At 42.3% G+C, this 24435-nt stretch overlaps 1 long non-coding RNA gene across 2 annotated transcripts in view; it reads right to left on the bottom strand.

The window, feature by feature from the left end:
* Positions 1 to 2458: 2458 nt before the first annotated feature.
* Positions 2459 to 24435, bottom strand: part of LOC125092880 (uncharacterized) — a 128664-nt gene continuing 106687 nt past the window's right edge. Inside the window, exons 3-6 of one of the 2 annotated variants that reach the window (XR_007125087.1) lie at positions 7491 to 7549; positions 4082 to 4507; positions 3304 to 3483; positions 2459 to 2705 (exon numbers count right to left, since the gene is read on the bottom strand). This is a non-coding gene — a long non-coding RNA (uncharacterized LOC125092880). The remainder of the gene's footprint in view (positions 2706 to 3303; positions 3484 to 4081; positions 4508 to 7490; positions 7550 to 24435) is intronic. The other variant, XR_007125088.1, reaches the window with a different exon arrangement.

Below are 24435 nucleotides of genomic sequence, written 5' to 3'. Positions count from 1 at the left end.
AAAATCCTAGATACAGCCTAATCTGCTATTAAATACACTCAGGTGTTACTTACACAGCATCTTTGTTTACATCTTACCTTTTCTAGGACCCTTGACTATCTTAATACTGATGCATATTGATGCACATTTTCCCATGCATATTCAATCAGCTGTCAAAGTTTGTCCCTTCTAGATCACAACAGTTCCATGTTACGATGATGGTCATGCAAGAATGTCAACCCATCTCCACCACAGACCCTCCTGCAGACACACCAATGAAACCCTGAGAGAGATGGCCAGAAAATTTCATTCCCATATCAGGCGGGGCCAATGCCCCTAAGTCAGTAGGAAGCAGCTACAGGTGACAGATCTGTTCCTTTCTATACCTTTTAAAGAATTAAGGAATGGAATTCTCAGAAGGAGGAAGATGAGGCAGGTAGAACAGGGAAAGGTAGGGTAACTGCAAGAGGAAAAAGGACAGGAACAGGGTGAACCTGACAGGGTATTTGGGACAACTGAGTAAATCCTGTGATAGCCCTGTGATTTCTCATGGCTACAAAAACCCTGTTGCTCCAACCCATGCCACAGATGGGCACAAAGACCCAGTTAGCCTGCAAATGACCACCCTTCCATTCAGGGAGCCAGAGGACTAATTGTGCAATCAGAGTATATGCAAAAAAAAAAAAAAAAAAAAAAGACTGCACTTGGCATAGTAACTAGCATAGAGCATGCGTAATAACATCCACAGTTCTTGGAAGACCTGCCTGTTTTCACAACTCTGCAAAAAGATTCCACCCCTTTATTATAACTGCCCATAAAGATCAGAGACCCACACCTACCCGGGGCAACTAACATCCTCTATCTGAGTGTGCCCAGACTCCCTTCTCTCAAGTGTGTACTTTCATTTTGCAATGAAGCTTCTTCTGCTATACTTTACTCTGACTCATTCTTGAATTCTTTCTCACAGGGAAGTCAAGGACCTGGCACCAGCTGGTGATTGCGGTCTCGGGGTACAAGAATTCACCCAGTCTCCAGTATCAAGTGCAAATGAAATCACATAGCTATTTCTGACTCATCTACTACCAGAAGTGACTTCAGCTTGAGGAGAGGCAAGCTCAATTAGGCAGCATGTGAACAATTTCAGGGAAATGGAGTCTGCTTCTTAGAATCTACAACAATGCAAAAGATCACCTGGTGGGGCCTCAACACCCCTATTACATCTTTCCACAGGTGGAAGAGCTGCTAACTGCAGAAATGACGTCAGTCGGGCTTGTAATGGTGCTGACTGGGGATGGGCATGATCAGATGTTGCTCCGGGTGATGTTTGGCTCTCACTGGCCACCTTTCATCTGGAGCATCTCCTAGCTCTTTACAGGAGATAGTTAATTACACTTCCTGAGGCTTCGGGCAGGAACATGCATCACAGACTGCACTTACGTCCATGACTATGTCAGAAGAAATGCTCAAGGACTAATTACTTTGCATTTGTATGTATCATCTTCTTTCACACGGGATCTCAAAGTGATTTCCCAAGGTAAGCAGAAGAGTTAATTGCTTTGTTCCTGGGAGGTCTACAGCATCTCTGGGGCAGAAGGGTCTAGTCACAAATGATTCTTCCTGTTCAGGTTGACACTGGAGTCTTTCAGAGATGAGAACCCAAAAGAAAGATGGTTTAGAAAAAGGCAAAGCAGTCCAGGGGTGGCCTGTCATGGAATCATAGAATGTTAGAACTGGATAGACCCCCAGACATCATCTAAATTCATGCTGTCCAATATGGCAACCCTTGACCATATGGGATCACTATGCACTCAAACCATGCTGGTCCAATTGCAACCTGTCATAAGTGTAAACTACACACCAGACTTTGAAAAACTAATACATAATTGGATGTAAAATGTCTCACTAATAATGTTTACACTGATTACCTGTTGAAACAGTAATAATTTGGATATATGGGGTCAAAGTGATTATCAATTTACTTGTTTCTTTTGATTTTTAAATTGTGCCTGCTAGAAAATTTTTAATTCCATGTTTCTCACATTATATTTCTATGTGACAGTGCTGACCTAGATTACTTCCCTCCTTTCAAACATAACTAACCTACCACTTAAAGAGAGGAGAGTCTGATTTGTCTAAGGGGGACTGTTAGCAGAGCAAGGACTGAAACCCACATCTCCTAACTCCCTTGATCAATGTACTGTCCATTACACTTCAACAAGCAATTGCCCCTTCTCCATCCCATCATCTTGTAACAGTTCACACCATGAGAGTGCTGACAGAGCTGTGTGCCCTCCTGCATAATCAGAAAGAATATGATCTCCAAGCCATCCCAGTGAAATATACTCTCTGAAAGCAGTGTATCTACTCAACCTAACTCACCCCAAGCCCAGCCAAGGTAAGCTTCTGTCTTACCCTAAACCATGCTTGCAAGCAGGTTGCTACCCAAGGCCTCGCCAATGTAGAAATTCTAGAGTCAAGACTGCAGTCTTCAGGTGCCCTCTTGCTCTGCCAAAATTAAGGTCCAAGAGCACACCTGCAGCTGTAAAACCAATCACTACTTCAAAAGTCAATTGTGCATCATCTCAGAAACTAAACTTTCCAGAGTAATGTTACAGAGTACAACAAAACGTTTCCTTCTTGAAAACTCTGTCCAACAGCCTGATATGAAGAGAATTAACAGTTGGGCAATTCTTCTCTACTACTGGATTCTCTTCCTCTGGATGGTCCTAAAGAAGGGAAAGTGACAGCTCAACAAGTAACAGCTGTTGACCTGATATTCCTAGATGTGTCCAAAATTCCACCTGAGTAATCTCGAGGATGACCACATTTTCCTAAGTCTGCAGTTGGGACAGTCAGGCCATGTAATCTGCCATCTTCCAGGGGCCTGGAGGAAGACCCTACATTGCCTGAAAGGAAACAGCATGGTGCCCCTGTCCTTATCAGGGGGACTTTCGCAAGAAACCAGTCTTTACCTGATTTTTTCATTTGGAAAAATCAAGCATTTGTGTCATTGGAACAATCAGTGTCATCCACAGCCATCAAGCCCACTCAACTGACAAAAGAAGAACACTAAGGAAACTAGTCCACATTGAGAGTCTCCATTTCTCTGAGCCCCTGCGGGGCACCCTTGAAAAATCCACCAATTATGTGAGAGGGTTCACCAGCTATGTGGCTTCCCTTTTCACTACTTCCTCCCTTTCTGCCACTTCCCAGCTTCCCAGTGTCTCCAGGTTCTTTGTGCCTGGCACCATACCTAAGGCTTCCACACACTTGATCTTACCTATCTTCTCATTAAATACTATCAGACAGATTGACTTTACTCACCTCTCATCTAAATTACCCATTAATCCTGAATGCCAGACATCTCCATCTCCTGTCTTCTAGGCCACAGAGTTCTCTTACACTAAAGTACATCATGATCACCTTCCTCGGCTCCGACCAAATCAAAAGAGCTTGCACATCAGTTATTTTCATTCTAATCTGAGATATTATACTGTCTGCATTCTATAAGACAATTGGGGCTTGGGGGGTTTTTTAAAGATTTTATTTATTTATTTGAGAGAGAGATAGAGAGCACAAGTGGGGGTGATGGGAGGGGCAAAGGGAGAGGGAGAAGCAGACTCCCTGCTGAGCAGAGAGCCCCACACGGGTCTTGATCCCGGGACCCCAAGATCATGACCTGAGCCGAAGCACACATTTAACTGACTGAGCCACTGAGGCACCCTAATAAAACAATTGTTTTAAAGCAGTGTCCTTTACTTTGAAGTAAAGAGATTCATCCCCCCATGGACGGGAATGGGGCATAAGCAGAGCATAAAGAAATTGTCTGGCTCGGGATGGGCTGCACTCAAAGTAGTTTAATGTGGTAAGGAGTAGGGTGTGGTGGAGAGAGGGGTATCTCCCTGAGGTGACTTTACCAGACAGGGATAGCCAGCAAAGAGGAGGGGGGCCCCTGCCTGCCAATCCAGGTGAGCTCTGCAGCACAGGCTGAAGCACCTCAGTTCAGGCCCCAGGGTGGGCAGACACAGACAAGTTATACAAGTGTGCATAATTTTACTTTGTTTTCATTTTCCACATGACAAAAAAAAAAAAAACTTTGTACCTTTTACAAGGTCACCGAAAGACATGACAATTTATGAGCTGAGTTCATGTGTTACGAATCGTTCTGTCACATTTCCAATAGGTATGGATTCCATTCTCTGTAAGGGAGTGGGCGTGCACCCTTCTCCCAGGGCCCTCGCCTCTGCCTGATGGATGGTCATGAGCTCAGGCCTAGATCTAGTGCCCCTCTGAAACCCCAGGGCTTTGGCAAATGAGTGCTGTGCACCATCCTTGAAGGAAAGTTTCTGTTTTCCCCTAGGCAACGGTATAATTGCCTTCCTGCAAGTACTCCTCCTCGCTGGAGAAAGGGTTCTGCTCATTTTTCATTGTCAGTTACTTCCTTTGGCTTCTGTTGGATCTTAGTAATTGTACTGGCTTTGCAACAGCTCATGAACATTAGGAAGATGGTATCACTTACATGTGGAATCTAAAAAAAAAAAAAGAAGAAAGAAAATGTTCCACTCAGACATAGAGAGTAGAACGGTGGTTGCTGGGCGCTGGTGGGAGCAATAGGGAGAGATTGGTAAAAAGATCCAGATTTCAGTAATAGGATGAATAAGGCTGAGGATCTAGTGTGTAACATAGTGACTATAATTAATAACACTGTATTTTGTACTTGTAATTGAAATTTGCTCAGAGGGGCGCCTGGGTGACTCAGGTTGTTAAGTGACCAGCTCTTGGTTCGGCTCAGGTCATGCTTTCAGCATCATGGGATCGAGCCCTGGGTCAGTCTCTAGGATCAGCAGGGAGTCCCCTTGAGATTCTCTGTCTCCCCCTCCCACTGTCCCTGCCCCTGCTCAAGCTCACTCTCTCTCTCTCTAAAATAAATTAATAAATCCTTCAATAAAATTTACTTAGAGAGTAAAATCGAAATATTCTCACCAAAAAAATAATAAGTTAAATATGTGGGGTGATGGATGTGTTAAATAATTTGATGGGGGGGGGATTCTGTCACAATGTACATGTACCTCAAATCATCATTTTGTACACTTTAAATGTCTTCCAATTTTATTTGTCAATGATAACCTAATTATAGTTGGGGGGAGGGGCAGAAAGTATTAGAAAGGATTTCATCTGACTCTCAACTTTGGCCAGAAAGAATTTAATTGGCTCAAGCTTCAATTTGCTCATTTGTAAAGTGGGAATAATGATGACAATTTTATAAGATTATTTGGGGCATTCAGTAAGATTATATATGTGTGAAATCCTCAGATATAAACTTTTATGTATAATAAGCTTTTTTTTTTAAAGATTTTATTTTTTTATTTGACAGAGAGATCACAAGTAAATGGAGAGGCAGGCAGAGAGAGAGAGAGAGAGAGAGGGGGAAGCAGGCTCCCTGCTGAGCAGAGAGCCCGACGCGGGACTCGATCCCAGGACCCTGAGATCATGACCTGAACCGAAGGCAGCGGCTTAACCCACTGAGCCACCCAGGCGCCCGTATAATAAGCTTTTAATAAATACCAACTGAACCTTAATCTAAACTACTTGAATCTTTCCAAACTTGAATCAGTTTGTCTTATGAAAGATATATGTGTCAGTCATTCTGATTTGTTTAAAGATGTTCCTTATTCACTTTGTTTAAAAATCCCTCCCTCACTTGACAAAAAGGTGACATGTTTTGTTGGGACTTTTAGATAGCCTCACAGTATTAAAAAAACTTTCTTAAAACTGGTCATATTTTGTCCATATCCATCTTCTTCCATTGTCATCTTGAATTCCATCTTTTGTTTAAAAGTAATAAAATGAAAAAAATCTTTAAAAAAAATTTTTTTAAAGTAATGAAATGAAGTATGAGGAATTCATTTCCCAAACTCTGGGATGCCTTTCTAAATTCTCTCAGACTCATGTGCCCTCTCTCTCCTTCCCCTTTTCTCTGAGGAATTTGTGAAGTGCACAGATCGTCATTCTCAAAGTTCAGGCAGTAGATATTTGAAGGAAGGGTACCGGGAATCAGTCATGCATTGCTGTGCTCACTTACCTTTAGAGCTGAAGGAATCTGCTGATATGAATAGATTTATTTGTTGGGGATGTGTCAAAGTTACTCTGCACAAAAGGGTCAATATATCTTCTCAGCATGTGAAATCCCAAAAAATATACTGTCATAGGGAAGCCTGATGACCTAGAGTTGCTCATGAGAGAGACCACCACAATGTCACTGCAAGTTACTGCATGTATCTGGGTGGTGAGAATGGGGAGATAGGGCAGCTGGAGCCATAGAGCAAATTTACTGAAGGTGGAAGGGGAATTTTCCACCTAAGGCAGGTGGAGCTATTGGGGTAAAAGGAATGGGAAGAGAGGGTGGAAGAACACATGCTCCGGTGGTGGTAGCATATTATGGAGCTAGAGCCATAAGAGCATGAAGTCGGTTAGAGTCCTCCATTGAGATGTCTGGGAATGAGAAAGTGTACAGGACTTCAGCAAAGCTGCTGCATGGAAGGTTAGACTACTCAGTATGTCCCTTCTCATCCTGATATTAGAAAATTAGACCCTGTGTTTGATCCAGAGATCTTCTGCTTTCTGAGCCCTGAGAGGCACTGAATGGAAATGCTAACCAACAGAACTCATGTTTGTGAATGGAGGTCAGGTTGGTTTTGTTGGAAGAAGGTTGTGGGAAGAGGTACTGAAAGACTTACCTTTTCTGCCAGAGGGGAATCCAGAGTCCTGCCATATCTGAGAGACTAGAGTAGGGACAGAACAGAAGGGGGACAGTAACAGAAGAGCCCTGGCATATCAGCAGAGGGCCCAGAAACAGAGCACAGAGGACAGACAGTGGCTGGAGAGGGAGACTGGGCCCCAAAGATGGGTCAGGAGGAAAGTCAGGGAAGGAAAAACCCTGAGGAGTGGGGGGAAACGGCACATTGGGGAACCTACCAGCAGCAGGTGCTCCAACTGGCAGATTGCGGCCCTGATGCAAACAAAGTGTAGTATCGGGCCTGGCACAGATTGTGCCAGGGGGTGCAGGGGGACGGACAGCATGGGGGAAAGACCTGTAATCCCAGCAGGGTATGATTTGAAGAAGAAACAGTGGGGCACAGAAGGTGCTTTGGTGGTGTGTGCAGGGTTTTCTTATACTGATTTCTTCTATACAGTTAATTCTTCTTTATAGTCAGCACTTTGTTTTCCTCTAAAGGAATAGCTTAGCCTCTTTCTACTCTCCTTCCAGTCTCCTGTTAAATTTAAATTTAGTCATTCTAGCATCCTGGTGTCCTTTCAATATTTCCTCTATACTAAGGATTTAAAAGATCAATAGTATCAAGCTCTCTTATATTCAATTTAGAATCTTTCTCTTTTTTCTATCCTTGAATTTAAAATAGATTTTGCTTTATTATCAATGGTGTTTGATTCGTAATGCTATAACATGTTAGGGTGGTCCATCAGCTATGATGAAGTTTTAAAGAGACACCTACCACATGTGTCTGGGTATCTAGGGATTTTTTAATTGCAATCAACAGAAACAAACCTTGACCTAAGGAAGGGAAAAAGATGTTTACCATATGAACACAGTAAAATTCACAGCCTATGAAGGAAGAGCTGAACAGGCCCACATCTGTGAGGATGGGTGTGTAAGTACTATGATTAACTGCTTCTCTTGAACATGAAAAATGGAGGAGGAGATATTCCCCCAAATGAAAGGGGTATTTTTATTAGAAAATAAAGTAAAAGATGTTGGCAGACCAAAGCAACACGTAGACACAACCCAGTCAAATTCAAACCCTTCCTAGTGAGTAGCAATTTTTCTCTTTAAAAAGTGCCTTACCTATCCTTCTAGCTTCCTATGCTGGGTGATTTAGAAGGAAAACTCAAAGGGCCCATCTCTTATAAGCTATTTTCCAAGAAAATGTTAAATAGCCATCCCTCCTTTTCTTCTCCTTTGGGTTTTGTATTACCCTTATTCACTTTCCAGATGCACACAAATCCATACTGGGTATTTAGACAAAAAGAAAGAAGAAAAAGAAGGAAGGGAGGGAGGAAGGAAGGAAGGAAGGAAGGAAGAAGGGAAGTGGGAAGAAAGCAAGCAAGCAAGAAAGAAAGAAAGGAAGAGGGAGGGAGGGAGGAAGATGGAGAGGAGAGGAAGGAAGAAAAAAAGAGAGGAAGGAGGGAAGGAAGGAAGGGAGGGAGGGAGGGAGGAAAGGAAAGGAGAGGAGAGGAGAGAACAGGAGAGGAGAGGAGAGAAAAGGAAGGAAGAAAGAAAGAGTGAGGAAGGAAGGAAGGAAGGAAGGAAAGAAGGGAGGAAGGAAGGAAGGGAAGGAGGGAGGGAGGAATGAAGAAAGGAAAGGAGGGAGGATGGAAGGAAGATAAAGCATCCCAGTAGGAAAAGAAATAAAACTCTTTTCTATTCACATATAGCATGATCTTGTACACTAGGGAATCCACTAAAAACATGATTTGAATAAACAAGTTCAGCAAAGCTGCAGGATACAAATTAATATACAAAAATCAATTGTACTTCTGAACTAACATAAATAATCCAAAAATGAAATTTTTTTTAAATTCCCTATACGATAGAATAAAAAAATAGAACACTGGGGGGAAAGTTAACAAAAGAAATGGAAGTCTTTTACACTGAAAACTATAGAATAATATTGCTGGAAAAAAACTAGAAAAGTTCTAAACAAGTGGAAAGGCATCCCATGTTCATGGATCAGAAGACAATATTGTTACAGTGGCAGAACTCCCCAGACTGTTGTACAGATTCAATATAAATCTATCAAAATTCCAGGTGTTTCTTTGTAGAAAGTGACAAACTGATCCTAAAATTTATGTGGAAATACAAGGACCTAGAATAGCTAAAACCATATTAAAAAAAATAAGAACAGGGGCACCTGGGTGGCTCAGTGGGTTAAAGCCTCTGCCTTCGGCTCAGGTCGTGATCCTAGGGTCCTGGGATCGAGCCCCACATCGGGCTCTCTGCGCAGCGGGGAGCCTGCTTCCCCTTCTCTCTCTCTCTGCCTGCCTCTCTGCCTACTTGTGATCTCTGTCAGGTAAATAAATAAAATCTTTAAAAAAAAAAAAAAAGAACAAAGTTGGAGGACTTATACTTCCTTATTTCAAAATTTACTCTAATGTTGTAGTAATCAAAGGGCACCTCAGTGGCTCAGTCAGTTAAACATCCAGCTCTTGATTTCAGCTCAGGTTAGGATCTCAAGTGTTGTGAGATGGATCCCCATTTTGGGCTCTGTGCTCAGTGAAGAGTCTGCTTGAGATTCTCTCTCTCTCTCTCTCTCTGCCACTCCCCTCCACCCCCAAACCTGTGTGCACATACTCTTTCTCTACTTCTCTCTAAAATAAATACATAAATCTTTAAAAATAAAATAAAATTATAGTACTCAAGACAGCATGGTACTGGCATAAAGATAGATACTGGCATAAATATAGATCAACAGAATGGAAATGAGAACCCAGAAATAAATTTTTACACTAAATAGTCCATTTATTTTCAATAAGCATGCCAGAAAATTTCAATGGAGAAAGAAAAGTCTTTTCAACAAATGATTCTGGAATAGATAGATATCTAAAAGCAACAGAATGAAGTAGAACCCTTTGCCTAAAACCATACAGAAGTATCAACTCAAAATAAGTCATAAACCTAAATGTAAGATAAAACTATGAAATTCTTAGGAGAAATCATGGGAGTAAATCTTCATGATCTTGGATCAGACAATGGTTTCTTAGAAGACAGAACACCAAAAGCACATACACACACACACAAAACAAAAAAGAAAAAAAGAAAGAAAGAAAATAAGTAAGAAAATTTTTTCTCATTAAAATTAAAAACATTTGTACTGCAAGAGATACCATTAAGAAACTAAGAAAATCCACAAGATGGGAAAAAACATTTGTAAATCATGTATCTGATAAGGTACATATTTCCAGAATTTACAACAAAACTTTACTACTCAATAATAAAAAGACAAGCCCATTAAGAACTAAATAGACATTACCCCAAAGAAGATACAAAAATGGCTAATGAACATATGAAAAAATGTTCAAAATAAAATTAGCCATTAGGCAAATATAAAGCAAAACCCCAAGAGACATCACTTCATACCCACTAGGGCTATAGTGTCAGGCACATGGAGAAATTAGAAACCTCATTTGTGACTAATAAGAATGCAAAATAGTACGGCCACTTCAAGAAACAGTTTGGCTGTTTCTCAAAATGTTAAACATAAAGTTACCATATGACCCAGCATTTCTACCTCAACATATATTCAGAAGAAAAATTAAAACATATGTCCACATATAAGAAAAAATCTGTACATGAATGTTCTATAACAGATTTATTCACAGCCCCAAAGTGGAGGTAACCCAAATGCCTCTCAATTGATGAGTGGATACATAAGATACAGTATGTGTACCTATGGAATGTCATTCAGCAACAAAAAGAAATGAATATAGACACATGCTACAACATGGATAAATACTAAAAACTTTATGCTAAGTGAAAGAAGCCAGTTGTTTTAAAAACCACACAATGTACGGTTTTATTTATGTGAAATGTCCAGAATAGACAAATCTATAGGACAGAAAGTAGATCAGTGGTTACCTAGGCATAGGAGAGAGAGAGAAAAGTGAGGAATGGACAACACGGGGTATGTTTCCTTTTGGGGATGAGGAAAATATCCTAAACTTAAATATGGTTGTATTAGTCTTTTAGGGCTGCCATAACAAAATACACAGACTTGGGGCACTTAAGCAACACATTTATTGTTTTGCAGTTCTAAAGGCTGGAAGTCCAAGATCAAGGTGTCATCAGGTTTGGTTTATTCTGAGAACTTTCTTGGCCTCTGTGCCTACATTTGTTGGCCCCTCAGTGTGTGGGTGGTCTGTGTCTAATTTCCTCCTCCTATAAGGGCACCAGTCATATTGGATTATGGACCATCATATGAATTCATCTTTTCTTAATTAACTATTAAAAGACCTATCTCCAAATATAATCACTAAGGTTGAGACATCAACATATGAGTTTTTGGGGCACACAGTTGAGCCCATAATGGTGATGATGGATGCATCGAATATACTAAAAACCACTGAATTGTGTAATTTAAATGGGTGAATTTTTGGCATATGAATTATATCTCATTATAGCTTTTGCTTAAAAGGGGAAATGGGCTACACCCGGATCACGCAGTTGGTTAAGCATCTGACTCTTGGTTTCAGCTCAGGTCCTGATCTCAGGGTTGTGAGATCGAGCCCCATGCCAGCTGCACACTGAGCACAGAGTCCACTTGACTTTCTCTTCCTTTCCTTCTGCCCCTCCCCCACCCTGTGCTCACATTCGCTCTCTCTAAAATGAATAAATAAATCTTTAAAAAAATAAAAAGGGAAATGGGGAGGCATTTAAGATTTCCAAGAGGGAAAGTAAAATGATCCTATCTGTTTTACAATAAATTTTCTGGAAGCCACATCTAGGATAAAAGGACAAGGAGGCTGGAGATAAAATGCACAATACAGAGATTACAATAATCCAGACTGGATGTCCTGGAAGTCTTAACTAGACCAAGGGCACTAAAACAATTAAGAAAGGGGAAGACAAGAGTGGATTTTTGCCTGGTTAAATGCAGCCCCCTGCCAGAAAACATCTCTGTGGGCAGGCCACAGGCTGAGCCCATGGACAGGCCGCACAGACAGTTGGAGTGGTGTGCAGGATTCTGAGAAGTCTCCAGGAGCCTTGAAGTCCTGGCCAATATCTGCCCAAAATTTCCATATTGCTTTGTTTTAAACTGTGCATAATGCTTTGAATGAAATAAATTCTTCTTTTCTGTGTTACTCAGAAGGAGTGGCTCATTAAATCATTACCATTCACTAATGTATTTACCACAGATTATTCCAAAGGATCTGTTGGTCACTTGGTTGGCCCTGAGGGCTGTGACCGTCTGGCAGGTACTGCCAAGGTGTAGGCAAGAATGAGAAGTGCAGAGCACGTATGAGGAGGGGCTTACAACAGGCTCCCCATGGGGGCATTGGTAGGGAGGGACACAGACAGTTCAGGGAGAAGAATAGGGAAGGGCATGGGAAGCATGTTTCTGGGCCTGGCCCTGTACTGCACTGGGAAATTGGTACAGCCTTGATTTAACATGGAAGGAGCTTTTATCTGTTTATTTTCTTTTATTTCTTGTTTGAAACTTGATTTTTTGGTATATTTCACTGCTATGGTCAAAGTCCAGTACAACCAAGTTGGGTAAAAAGGTATCTACATAAGGTAATGCTTATTCTGTGTTCATGGATACATATGTAACTATGCTTCTCTCTCTCTCTTTCACACACACACACACACACACACACACACACACACACACATTCATTCCAAGAACACTTGTAGAAGCACATTTGTCTCTGGGCCCCTAGTCTTTCTTTATACCATCCTTTCTCTCCTCTATCAAGAGCTTGACCCCCTCCAGCCTTCTCTTCCTTCTCCCTTCTCCATTTACTTTTTTTAAAAAATTGGATTCCAATCATTTAAAGAGCGAATTCAGTCCAAAGAAGCAGAGATTCAACACTTAAAGATCTCCATTTTGTCCAGCAGCTCCATCACTAACCAAGTATATCATCTTGGGACTCTCATCTATCTCTGACCCTTTGGTTTCCTCATCTAAAAAATGACTATAGCATCACCTGCTTCACAGGGTTGTTGGGAAGTTCTAATGAAATCAGAGGTATGTTTGGACTAATACATCAAAATAAAAGGCTCTGCACAGCAAAGGAAACTATCAACAAAACTGAAAGGCAACCTACAGAATGAGAAAAAATATTTGCCAATGACATATCTGATAAAAGTTAGTATCCAAAGTATGTAAAGAACTTATACAACTCAACACCCAAAATACCACAAACAGTCCAGTTAAAAATGGGCAGAAGACATGAACAGACATGTCTCCAAAAAAGACATAAAGATGGCCACAGACTCATGAAAAGATGTTCATCATCACTGGTGATCAGGGAAATGCACATCAAAACCACAATGAGATGTCACCTCACACCTGGCAGAATGGCTAAAATCAATACCATAAGAAACAACAGTGATGGCAAGGATGTGGAAAAAATAGGAATCCTCATGTACTATTGGTGGGAATACAAACTGGTACCGCCACTGTGGAAAACAGTATGGAGATTCCTCAAAAATTTAGATTTTATTTATTTATTTGACAGAGATCACAAGTAGGCAGAGAGGCAGGCAGAGAGAGAGAAGGGGAAGCAGGCTCCCCACAGAGCAGAGAGCCCAATGTGGGGCTCTATCCCAGGACTCTGAAATCATGACCTGAGCTGAAGGCAGAGGCTTTAACCCACTGAGCCACCCAGGTGCCCCAATTCCTGAAAATTTTAAAAATAGAATTGCCATATGATCTGGTAATTCTACTACTGGGTATTTACCCAAAGAATATGAAAACACTAATTTGTAAAGATATATGCATTCCCTATGTTTATTATAACATTGTTTATAATAACCAAAATATGGACGCAACCCAACTGCCCATTGATAGATGAATGGATAAAGAAGATATGGTATACATATACAATGGAATATTACTCAGCCATTAAAAAATGAAATCTTGCCATTTGCAACAACATGGATGGATTTAGAGGATATAATGCTAAGCAAACTAAGTCAGTCAGAGAAAGACAAATAACATATGATTTCACTTATATGTGAAAGTTAAGAAATAAAACACACAAACAAAGGAAAATTTAAAATAAAAGAGAGACAAACCAGAAAATAGACTCTTAACTATAGAGATCAAACAGAGGCTTACCAAAAGGGGGGGTGGGTGAGGGATGGGTGAAATAGGTGATGGGGATTAAGGAATACACTTATCATGGTAAGCATTGAGTCATATGAATAATTACTGAATCATTATTCTATATACCTGAAATGAACATAACACTGTATGTTAACAACACTGGAATTAAAATTAAAAATAAGGAAGGAGGGCGCCTGGGTGGCTCAGTGGGTTGAGCCGCTGCCTTCGGCTCAGGTCATGATCTCAGGGTCCTGGGATCGAGTCCCGCGTCAGGCTCTCTGCTCAGCAGGGAGCCTGCTTCCCTTCCTCTCTCTCTGCCTGCCTCTCTACCTACTTGTGATCTCTGTCTGTCAAATAAATAAATAAAATCTTTAAAAAAAAAAAAAGGAAGGAAGGGAGGGAGGGAGGGAGGGAGGGAGAAAAAGGAAAGGAAGGGAGGGTGGGATGGAGGAAGGAAGAAAGGAAAGGAAGGATGGAGAGAAATTAGAAAGTACATGCAAGGCTTTAAATAATATAAGGCAGTATTATTTCTCCCTAGGGTATTACCAGTTAAACAGTTTTACAATTTTGCAACATTGAAGTTTAGCCCTGAGCCAGGAAGGGTAAGAAGAGTTGGGATGAGGACAAGAAGTTTCCTAGTCTCCTCATGCAGGGAAGTACTTTCTGCCTACATAGAAAACACACACACACACACATACACGAGTTTTTAATCCCTAAATCTACTCTAAACTTTCTATTCAGGCCTCAAGGGTGCATTTTCATACCATTCTGGATGAACTCAGAAGTGGAAAATTCCCAGAAAGTCCTCTCCACAGCTGTCCAATTTTGGGTCTGATAAGCTGAAGAGACCTCAACGACATCTGTTTCATTTGTTTTGCACCATCTGGTGGACTGTGCCTGGAGGTACACAGTCTGCTCTGGAATTGCCAAGCAGAGTGGCAGAACCTTCCTGTCACTGTCCCAGGGCACGAGGGGAAGGAACCATAAGGCCCAGGTGGCTGCGGGCTAGTCAGCGTCAGTGAGAAATGTTGTTCTACAGAAAGCAACACAAGAGATTCCAACTCATCTTTCTTGAACATGTCACTACCTACAAGTAGCTGAATTGGCCCCTTCTGCCCTTACACCCCAAAAGGCTGGCTGGCAATTCCTTTATAGATGATAGTTCTCACCCTGGTTCTTCTTACCAAAGTGTAAGCCTTTTGAGGGTAGGACTATGTCTTAATTGTTTTCGCACCTTCTTGCCCGTCCAGTCCTGCCTACACACACACACACACACACACACACACACGTGCATGCACACATGTACACACACACACACATACACACACACACACACCAAACTTGACTGAACTCACACTCAGGACTCAGACAAGACACTGACTTGAGCAGACAATCGAGAAAGAATTAGATTCTCAGTGAGGCTCCCTAGCTCTCTGACGCTGTACAGCCTTGGAGTGTGTCTTGATTCCCCTTCCTCCCTTTTCACCTCCAATGGAATGGGGACACCAACAGTCAGTGATGACCTAATGGAGTCACAGATATACATCTAAGCAACCAGTTTTATTCAGAATCCAGCTGGTCTACCGGCAGACACTTACCATGCATACTCTATGCTAAACATTGTGTGATATGCAGGTAGAAGGGAAAGGGGAAGCAGAGAATGAGATCATTTTGCTTATGCCTTCAAAGAGCTCATAGTCCCCCTCCCGGGAAACAAGATACGCTCACAGTACTTAAGAGCAAGCTAGTAAGTGGAAATAACAAATGGGCTACTTGGGCTTAACTGCCACACCAGAGAAGAGACAAGGGTGGTCACAGAGGAACTCGGGGAGACTCAGGGTATACTCAGCTCTACAGTCACCCCTATAACCGAATTAAAAATCCTGCTGAGTGTAGCACCCTTCAGAGTGGCCTGAGGCTTCCTGATGTGCTCGGTAATGTTGCCTCTAGACAAATCTTGTTTCTCCCAGGTTTTTCCCCTGCATGACTGCCTTCCCCTCTCTCTCTTCTCTACCTTCTCAAGTTCTATTCATTTCTCAGGATCTACTTCCTGCCCCACGGGTGAAGTCTTTCCTCATTACCCCAGGCTCACTGAGGTCCTCTTCTTCTCTAAATGCATACAATGCCTTAAAATCCGATCACACGACAAAGCACACAATCATAATCAGATATGTTCCGACACCTCATATGTATATAGGCCTCATGTCCTCAACCGGATTGTTGGTTTCGTAAGGGAACAGAGAAGTGGTCTCTTCCGCAGCCCCACCACACCTAGAAGAGTGCGGAACAGGTCGAATGGACTCAGCTCCTGCAGATTCCCGCTCTCTGGGCTTCCAGCGGAGAAGGGAGGCGCCCCCTCCTGGCTGAGGAAGCGGCTGCAACCACGCTCCTGGGCGGCGACTCAGGAAGTCAGCCAAGGAGAAGGGAAGAGAAAGCCCTCCAAGCTCTGCTAATACAAGGGCAGCTCCTGCCAACAGGCCATTAGTCTAACCTTCCTCATGGACAGGCCTCCCTTCCTACTCCAACGTGCGTGCTTTCAGGACTTTTCTCCTTCGAGGCACACAATAATATCCACTTGAGCTGGTATTCACCTGGACACCAACAAAGCAGAGGAGATACCACAGTTCTGTTTGCCTCAGGCACCAGAAGCCTATCCTGAGACCCAGGGGATTTCTGTGGAACTCACAGGCACTCTCCCAAAGTATGTTTCAAAAAATAGTGGTCTTGTTGGACTATTAAGACACAAAAAGCAGTTTCCAGTCAAATATGTTTAGAAACACTGAGTTCAAAGAATTGAGACAGAATTTTGTGTTTTCATTTTCCTGAAGAAAGTTCCAGAGCTCGTAATGGGCATTACAGGCCTCCAAGAAGAGGCTGGAGCACATCACTCCAAATGTATTTGGCCAGGGAATGGTTTTTCCAAGATTGCTTCCCACAGAACACGTTAGGAAATGCTCTTTAGGGTTTTCCTTTCAATCTTCTTGAAAATTCCCCCACAAGGGTTTCAGAGCTACACCCCCCAAGCATTTCCTCTTTTAGAAATTGTGATATACATATTGATACAAGCAGATAAAGTCAATTTCTCTGAATACCAAAGTAAGACATTCATGATTGAAAATTTGGAGAATGAAGAACTATACAAATAAAATCTAAAAGCACAGTAACATGAAAAGCGTTGCTGTCCTGCAGGTTTTTTCTGTTGAAAATGAGGTAATCCTACTGTCTTTCTGTTACTTAAAGGGGCCTTCCCAGATAAAATCTTGCCTTCTTGTCCCACAGGTCACAGTTGAACTTCCCCCTCCATTTCCCCTATTGAATCCTGCTGAGCAAAGATCACTGCCTCCCTGCATGGAGCCAACACGCTCTAGTCCTCACCAAAATCAACACCTTCAGAAATAAAAACAAATATAAGATCTGAATAGGTGTTGTCAATGTGGAGAAATCCCCAACGGACTGGAGGAGAGCTCCAGAGCGCATGATAAAAGTTGTCACACTTTACCAGGCACCTCCAAGTTTTCCCATTAGTATTTAATGGAGCTGATTCACAGAAACCAAATTTCCCATCTGAGGAGACCAAGGGGACAGAGAAAGGGGATGTGAGTTTTGTTTCCCTCGTGGGCAGAATAAAGAGACTGGATTACAATATCTAAAGTCACTTCCAAGGTGAGTAGTCAATACCAGTTAACATCGCTAAATTATTAGACCAAAGCTATTATCTTGGTAAATGCCTAAGAAAAAGTAGCACTAATGGGAAAGGAGGCTGAATCTACCACAAATCTCAAGCCAGCTTAATTCTCTCTCCCCTCCACTTTCTTATATGCTTTCCCCAGATGAAATCATATTTCCCAGGAAACCATTTTGAGGATAAAGAAGTTAGCAAAGGACAACACACAAGCAGACTTGTGTGTTGTCTGTAAGAGGAGAACACACATAGCTGCCCCACTTTGCTTGGAACAAGATCCCCGGCCCCCGTGGCCCACGTTTCCCCCTGTTCCAGGTTGCCTCCCGCTAGGATTTTCAACTGATCACGTGATGACATTTAGGCCAACCAGGAATAAAAATATTAAATGAGATAATATGTAAGTGCTAAGGAAAAAAAAAAGACATTAGTCATTTTGTTTTAAGTATACATTTTTAAGACACTAATATTCTAAGGCCTGGAAATCAAGCCAAAGAGAAAATACAGTAGTGTTTGGCTTTAGTAACAGGATAACTTTGCCACAGGCAGGATCCCCCTGCAAAGACCCCTATGGGGTGTCACTCTAGAAAGGCAGCAGCCAATATTATATACTAACAGTGCTAATATTCAGTTTTTTAAAATATCCATCCCCAAGATCAGTCCACTTTATTTGGAAATGGTTCTTAAATCAGTGATCCTTATCCTCTTTCGTGGTCAACACAATGCAGTGGGATCGCAGCTGTTCTAGCCGTCCCCACTGGACTCTGCCTGCCTTCAGCCCTCCTCTAGCCTGTCCAGTGCTGTCAAATTAACTGTCTTAATTTGCCACTTGGATCTGTAATCATCTTCCTCCCCCACTTAAAATCTTTTTCAGTCTCCCAGTAGGTATGGAATTCAATCCAAACTTCGACCTAGCACATGCTGCTCTCCGCAATCCATCATTCCAATTTCCCCTTCCTCCCTTTCACTGCTGCCCACTGGCTGGATCCAGCCAAAACCCAGAAGCCAGCAGCCCACTATGAGCTCTTTCTGGCAGCCTCTTGTGGTCCAGAGCAGCTGTAAAAGGAGAGGGAGTGGACCTGGAGGAGAAAATAGAAGTAGACAACACAGCCACTAACATAAGTTTTTAAATGTAGAAAATCACACCCAAAAGTCCCTGGGGGGGGGGGGGTTTAAAAAAAAAGGAGTTAATATTCTTGTAGTTTGGGGGTTGGCCTTTCTAAAACGGCAGAGTTTGGGCTAGACCCCAGGCAGCTTGTCTCCAGAGCCCACCCTTTATGTGTGTGTGTATATAAATTAAAACAAAGGAGTTTAAAAGGTTACAAAAGTGAAGGGTGCCTGGATGGCTCAGTGAGTTAAGCCTCTGCCTTAACTCAGTGAGTTAAGCCCCTGCCAGGGTCCTGGGATGAAGGCTCCTGTCTGGGCTCTCTGCTCAGCAGGGAGCCTACTTCCCCCCCTCTCTCTGCCTGCCTCTCTGCCTCTTGTGATCTCTCTCTGTCAAATAAGTAAATAAAATCTTTTTTTAAAAAGTTACAAAAATCAATAAGTATATTGTAAAATTCCAAAAACTACTTAATTTTAGTAATAAATTTAGATGCATATGTGACACTATTTCCATCTATCAAATTGGCAAAGTTATAAAATAATCTATCACCCTACTATTTGTCCCCAGTATGATTTAATGGTCAGAAGTGTACACTAATACAACTTCTTAGAGTTGGTTGGGCAAGAAATATCAAAACCCTTAAACTTTAATCCTAAAAAATGTTATGAATGTGCACAGAGACTTAGCAACAACAATGTTTAGGGCAGAAGAGTTAAAAATGACAGAATGTTGGAGATAAATTAATATCCCTAAAAAACAAAATAATTAAATAAATTGTGATATACCTTTACGACAAAATACTCTGCAACCATGAAATGTGATATTCTAGAAGATTGTTATGACGTGAAAAGATGCTTGAATATACTGCTGAAAGAAAAAGAAATTTAAAAAAATACTGTGAAGGGCACAATACTGCTTATCTTAAAATATGCATTTATAAAGCTAAAGAGTAACATCAAATGTTATCAGTGGGTATCTTTGGGTGACAAGATTCAAGTGGTTTTTATGTATTCCTTTGTTGCTTATCTATATTTTTCAAATTTTCTGCATGAAATACTTTTATAATAAGAAAAGCACAATAAAACATTGTGAATTAATAGAAAACTGCTTCCCTTATATGCAGAGTGATTTTGTACCTGTTTCTGAGCTGCTAAACTGTACCATCCAGGCTGTGTGCTATATGACTCCAATAGGCACATTATCTGGGATGCTGGGACTTATTTCCAGATAAAATGTAAAATAACAATCTACTACATTGCAAAATAATTTTTCCAAGAACAGGAAAGGGATGATATGCAACAGAAGTGACTCCGTCATATCAAAAACTATCAGTGGGATGTCAAGGACACTGACCTTTGGGGACATTCACCTTTCTGGGCTACAACCTTTAGACCAAACTGCTTTGTACTATAACTTCCAGTGCCTACAGAACCCTTTGTGAAACTAAACCACAGAAAGAAAGAACCCTTGTCTAGCAGCTAGAGGCAATCTGCCAGTTTATTTCCATCCTTCATCTAATTGTCAGTTGGCCAGCAAAGTGAAAAAGGTAACCAGAGACAGGAGGAGAAGGCTGATAAGAATGATACGTAAGTAAATAAAACATTCATAAGAGTAGGTTCTCTATGTGTCAGACCCATTTTTTGTGCCTCTCGGTGGTTGCAGTTTAAAGAATCAGTGGTGCATGAAAAAAATGGGCAATGGGACAAAATAATGACACACGATGCAGATATGCATATCATCAAACATGGAATAGGCTATAAGGAGAAAATACCTGGAGGAGGGTTGCCCCTTGGCTAGACTTGAGTCTTCCAGTCCTTCTAGGATATTGTCTACTGCTATTTGGAAATAGCTCCCAGATGGAGCTGACCACCCAGGGGGCAGGATCCTTGCATGGTATCCTTACTGGGACGTCCAGGGGCCAATCAATGCGTATTCACTTTACTTTTGCCTTCAGTCCGCTATTTCATAGGTTGTGGGCACACGGTATACCTACGTTAAATAGATACCTCTCCGAAACTTGAGAAAAGATCATTTGATGCTAAGGAAGTGATTTCTTCTTTTTGATACTCAAGTGCCTATGCTCCAGTAGAGGTCAGTCTCTCACAATTGATTCAAGACATGAAGAAGCCCCTCCCTCCCGACCTTATCATCCTCAAAATCCTCCCCTTCAACTTGATGGTACAGCAGAAAGAATCCCACAGATTAAAGCCATTACACGATAACTGAGGGCAAGTTATTTAGCCTTTCTAAACTTCAGAGTCTTTATCTATGAAACGGGGGAGCAGATAAGGGGAGCGTTTAATAAGTAAAGTTATGTGATAGGATCCAGCACGATATTGGGCACAAAATGCCAGTGAATGTAGTTTCCTTGCCTTTTTCTTTTCTTCTTAAAAATCTTCCATTCCATCTTCAGAGATAAGGCAAATATCTCTACAAAAGTTCCCGACTGGCTTGAGTTCACACTGAGTTATCAATCACCAATCTAGATCCTTTCTTGATGATCGATCGATTGATTGTAAAAGGAAGAGAGAACTGGGTGCTGGCAGGAGACAGAAGACAGAGAGAGCAGAACTGTGGAGGGGCTAGGATGACCCGGAAAGAAAACAGTATGTTGAAAGCTAAGGCAACGACATCACCTACTATTAGTTCTCAGAACACCAAAATCAGGCAGAAAGATTTGAGTTTTTAGGAACTAGACATACCTACTGAAGTCTAGTGATTTTATGAAATATCCCTAAGGTCAAAATCACAAAAGGTATTAGAGGATGGGCATTGGAAGCCCGGGGCCCTTGCCCCTGGCTACCCTCTCCATGTCCAGCGGAAGCTGAAGAACACACTTATTAAAAGCAACAAACATGGGCCTGTGGTTTTAATCACCCTGCCATGGAAGCTTCGAGACCTGAGACAAGTTGCCCAATCCCACCAGGCCTCATTTGCCTCCTCAGCAAAATGGGGATAACAATGACTTACCCATGAATTGCCGAACAGATAAATAAGGTAATAAATGTAGAACATTTAGCATGATGTCCGGCAGTTTAGGTCCTCAAAATTCTGTTCATTATATGTACACTTCTACAAAGGCACCTCCTCCCTGGACATCTGTTTCCCCATCTCTAGAAGGAGGAGCAAGGAATTGAGAGAGAACTTCTAGGGTCTTCCCAGAACAAAAGACTGGTCTGAGACCCGTGGAGAGGACCAGCCTCGCTCCGGTCAGCTCTTTCGTGGAGCCTGCCAGCTTGAACCCAGGGACAGGGCCACAACCTGAGCTCTGACAGCTGCTTCCGTCATGCAAATCAACAGGACACTGTGGCAAAAGAATCCGTGAGAGAAAAAGATTCAGTCCAGGCCAATTTGAAGAAAAGACTTTGTCAAGATCATTTTAAAAACGAAACGTGACTTCCTCTTTTTTTTGTTTAAGGTCAAGCAATGAGAAGGGATACCAAGCCAAGCTTAGTCTCGGGAGGCTTCCGAAGGATCACATGTCTCTTCAGAAATGCCATTTTAACTGATGTAAGTGTGAAGGAGTTAGAGCCCCAGGGATTAAGTTTCTGCTGAAATACACATGTTTCTTGGGGAAAAAAATGAGCTCTTGACCCAGGGAATGCAAAGCCTTTTGGAAAACTCTTCTAAGCCTGATATGGAGGGTATCAGATGCCACTGGCCTTTCAGGGCTCCCCCCATGTTGTAGGTTAGCATGAGATCACACCTGGCCATGGGGCCTCGGGAACAGGGATGGGGGGAGGGACACCTGTCTTAGCTTGTCTTACATATACACACACACATTCTTAGGCCTGGGAACTTTCTTCCCCCACAAAGACATGTTTTATGACTACACTTGTATTTTTATGACAAAACAATCCCACATTCGTCTGAGAGGAAGTGGGGTCTGAGTAGCCTGGGAGAATGGACACCTGGCCTCTGCCAGGCCAGCCCTGCCACACAGCTCTGCTCACTTACAGGGTAAGTGCTGCTGGGAAGGGGAGGTGGGCAAGACCCCTCCTCTGGGAGCAGGTCTGAGCATGCGCCACACCAGCCAGCCTTGCTGTGAAAGTCAGCTAGAGTGTGTCACTAAGATTACTGCACTCTCATTCTCATTCCCCCATCCCCCGCCACCTCGTGATGTCGTCACTCTGCACAAGTTTGCATTTCCACGAATTTTATGCAAGTGGAGCCCTAAGGTATGAGTTCTTTTTTGTTTGTTTGTTTTGGTCTGGCTTTTTGCCTTCGGCATAATTATTTTAATATTTTAGAACTCCCATTGTATGGATGGATATAGCACAACGTGCTGGTCCATTCACCTGGACATGGATGGATATTTTGGTCACTTCCAGTCTGGGTCTATTACAAATAAAGCTGCTATGAATATCTGTGTGCAAAATAAAGAGTATTTGACCTTCAGCAAGTAAGCCGCAAGTCCCACGCGCTTTCTTATCTCTCTCAGAGTCACTGCCCTCAGCTACCAAAAAGGAGCAACACGTCCCCCTCTCCAACAGTCGTGAAAATTAAGCGGCATAAAGTATGTGAAGGTGTTTTATAAATTATAAAGAACCCTCTACATGCAATATTAATATTCCCATCAATTGCATTCATCCACAATCCAAAGGTAAAGGTGAAAGGTCAGAGGTAAAGGGAGGAGCTTTGTTGGGTGTATGAGTGTGAGTGTGCATGCAAGTGTGTGTGCACAGAAAGACACTGCATGGTGCAGGGCAAAATGAACAAGCGTGATTCGGTGCCCCATCCCCACAGGACCCTTCACTTACATGGGGCAAAAGTGGTGAACACATTAAAAGATGAATAAATGACCACAGAGAACAAGGTGCAAAAACTTCTGCTGGACTGCATTTAGGACCAGAAAGCAAGACAGAATCATGCACTCCAACAGTCAGGAGGCCGTCCTGGAGGATGGAAAGTCGCCAGGTCTTTAAAGCAAGCCAGAGAGGACAAGGTAGGTAAATCATACTTGCTCAAGGATCGGGCCTGTCGTCCAGATTTGGTGAAAAAAGGGGAGCCAGGAAGGGGCCTCTGAAGTGCTTACAGCATAAATCCTTCACACTGCAACCACACCCCCGCCTCGCCCTCATTAACTCCCAGAAAGTGGCACCAAGGCTTACAGCCTAGGACTAACAAGCTCCTTTCTGAGGAACCTGACAGGCCCAAGGAGGGGGAGGACCAAAAATACCTACAGATACTGATGTTGTATGACCAATGAATTATCCAGATTCTTCTTTGTGTATCCTCTAGAAAGACCCAGCGATCAAAGAACAGAGTCCACACACGTCAATAGGTGGGCCGGAGGGAGATAGGAAGTCTGCACAAGAAACAAGCACACACTTGCTCCCGTTTCCTTCTAGACCTTTCCACATCATCTCTATCACAGCCCTTCCCCTAGCTGTGAGAGCAGATCAATCTCCAGGCTTTGAGAATTTTATTTTTCTAGAACATTCCAGAGCCAACCTCCAGCTGCCCTTCAGAGATCTCAGCACTGGCCGGTAACAGGTCTTCCTCTGAGGTCTGGCGCTCAGTAACACAAGGCTCCTCCTTGGAGTTTCTGGGTTCTAAGTCTCCTAAGCCCCTTCTCTCTCTTGGTCTCGTTAGCTTCTTAAGTTACTATCTTTGTGTTACCTCAGTGTCTGCCTTTCACTTTTTCAGCTGGCAACACCTGGATTTGGGCCCAGCAATATTGATTTTAGGCTCTTCGCCTGCCGAGGTATGGAAGAATCCATGTCTTCTGTTGTTCAAGCCACAAAGTTTGTGGTCATTTGTTACAGCACCCCCAGGAAACTAATACAGGGGGTATGCAGTGTAATAAAAGAGATGAAATAAGGATA

This window comes from Lutra lutra, chromosome 2 (genome assembly GCF_902655055.1).
Source record: "Lutra lutra chromosome 2, mLutLut1.2, whole genome shotgun sequence".
NCBI lineage: Eukaryota > Metazoa > Chordata > Mammalia > Carnivora > Mustelidae > Lutra > Lutra lutra.
This window is presented reverse-complemented; position numbering and strand designations above follow the sequence as displayed.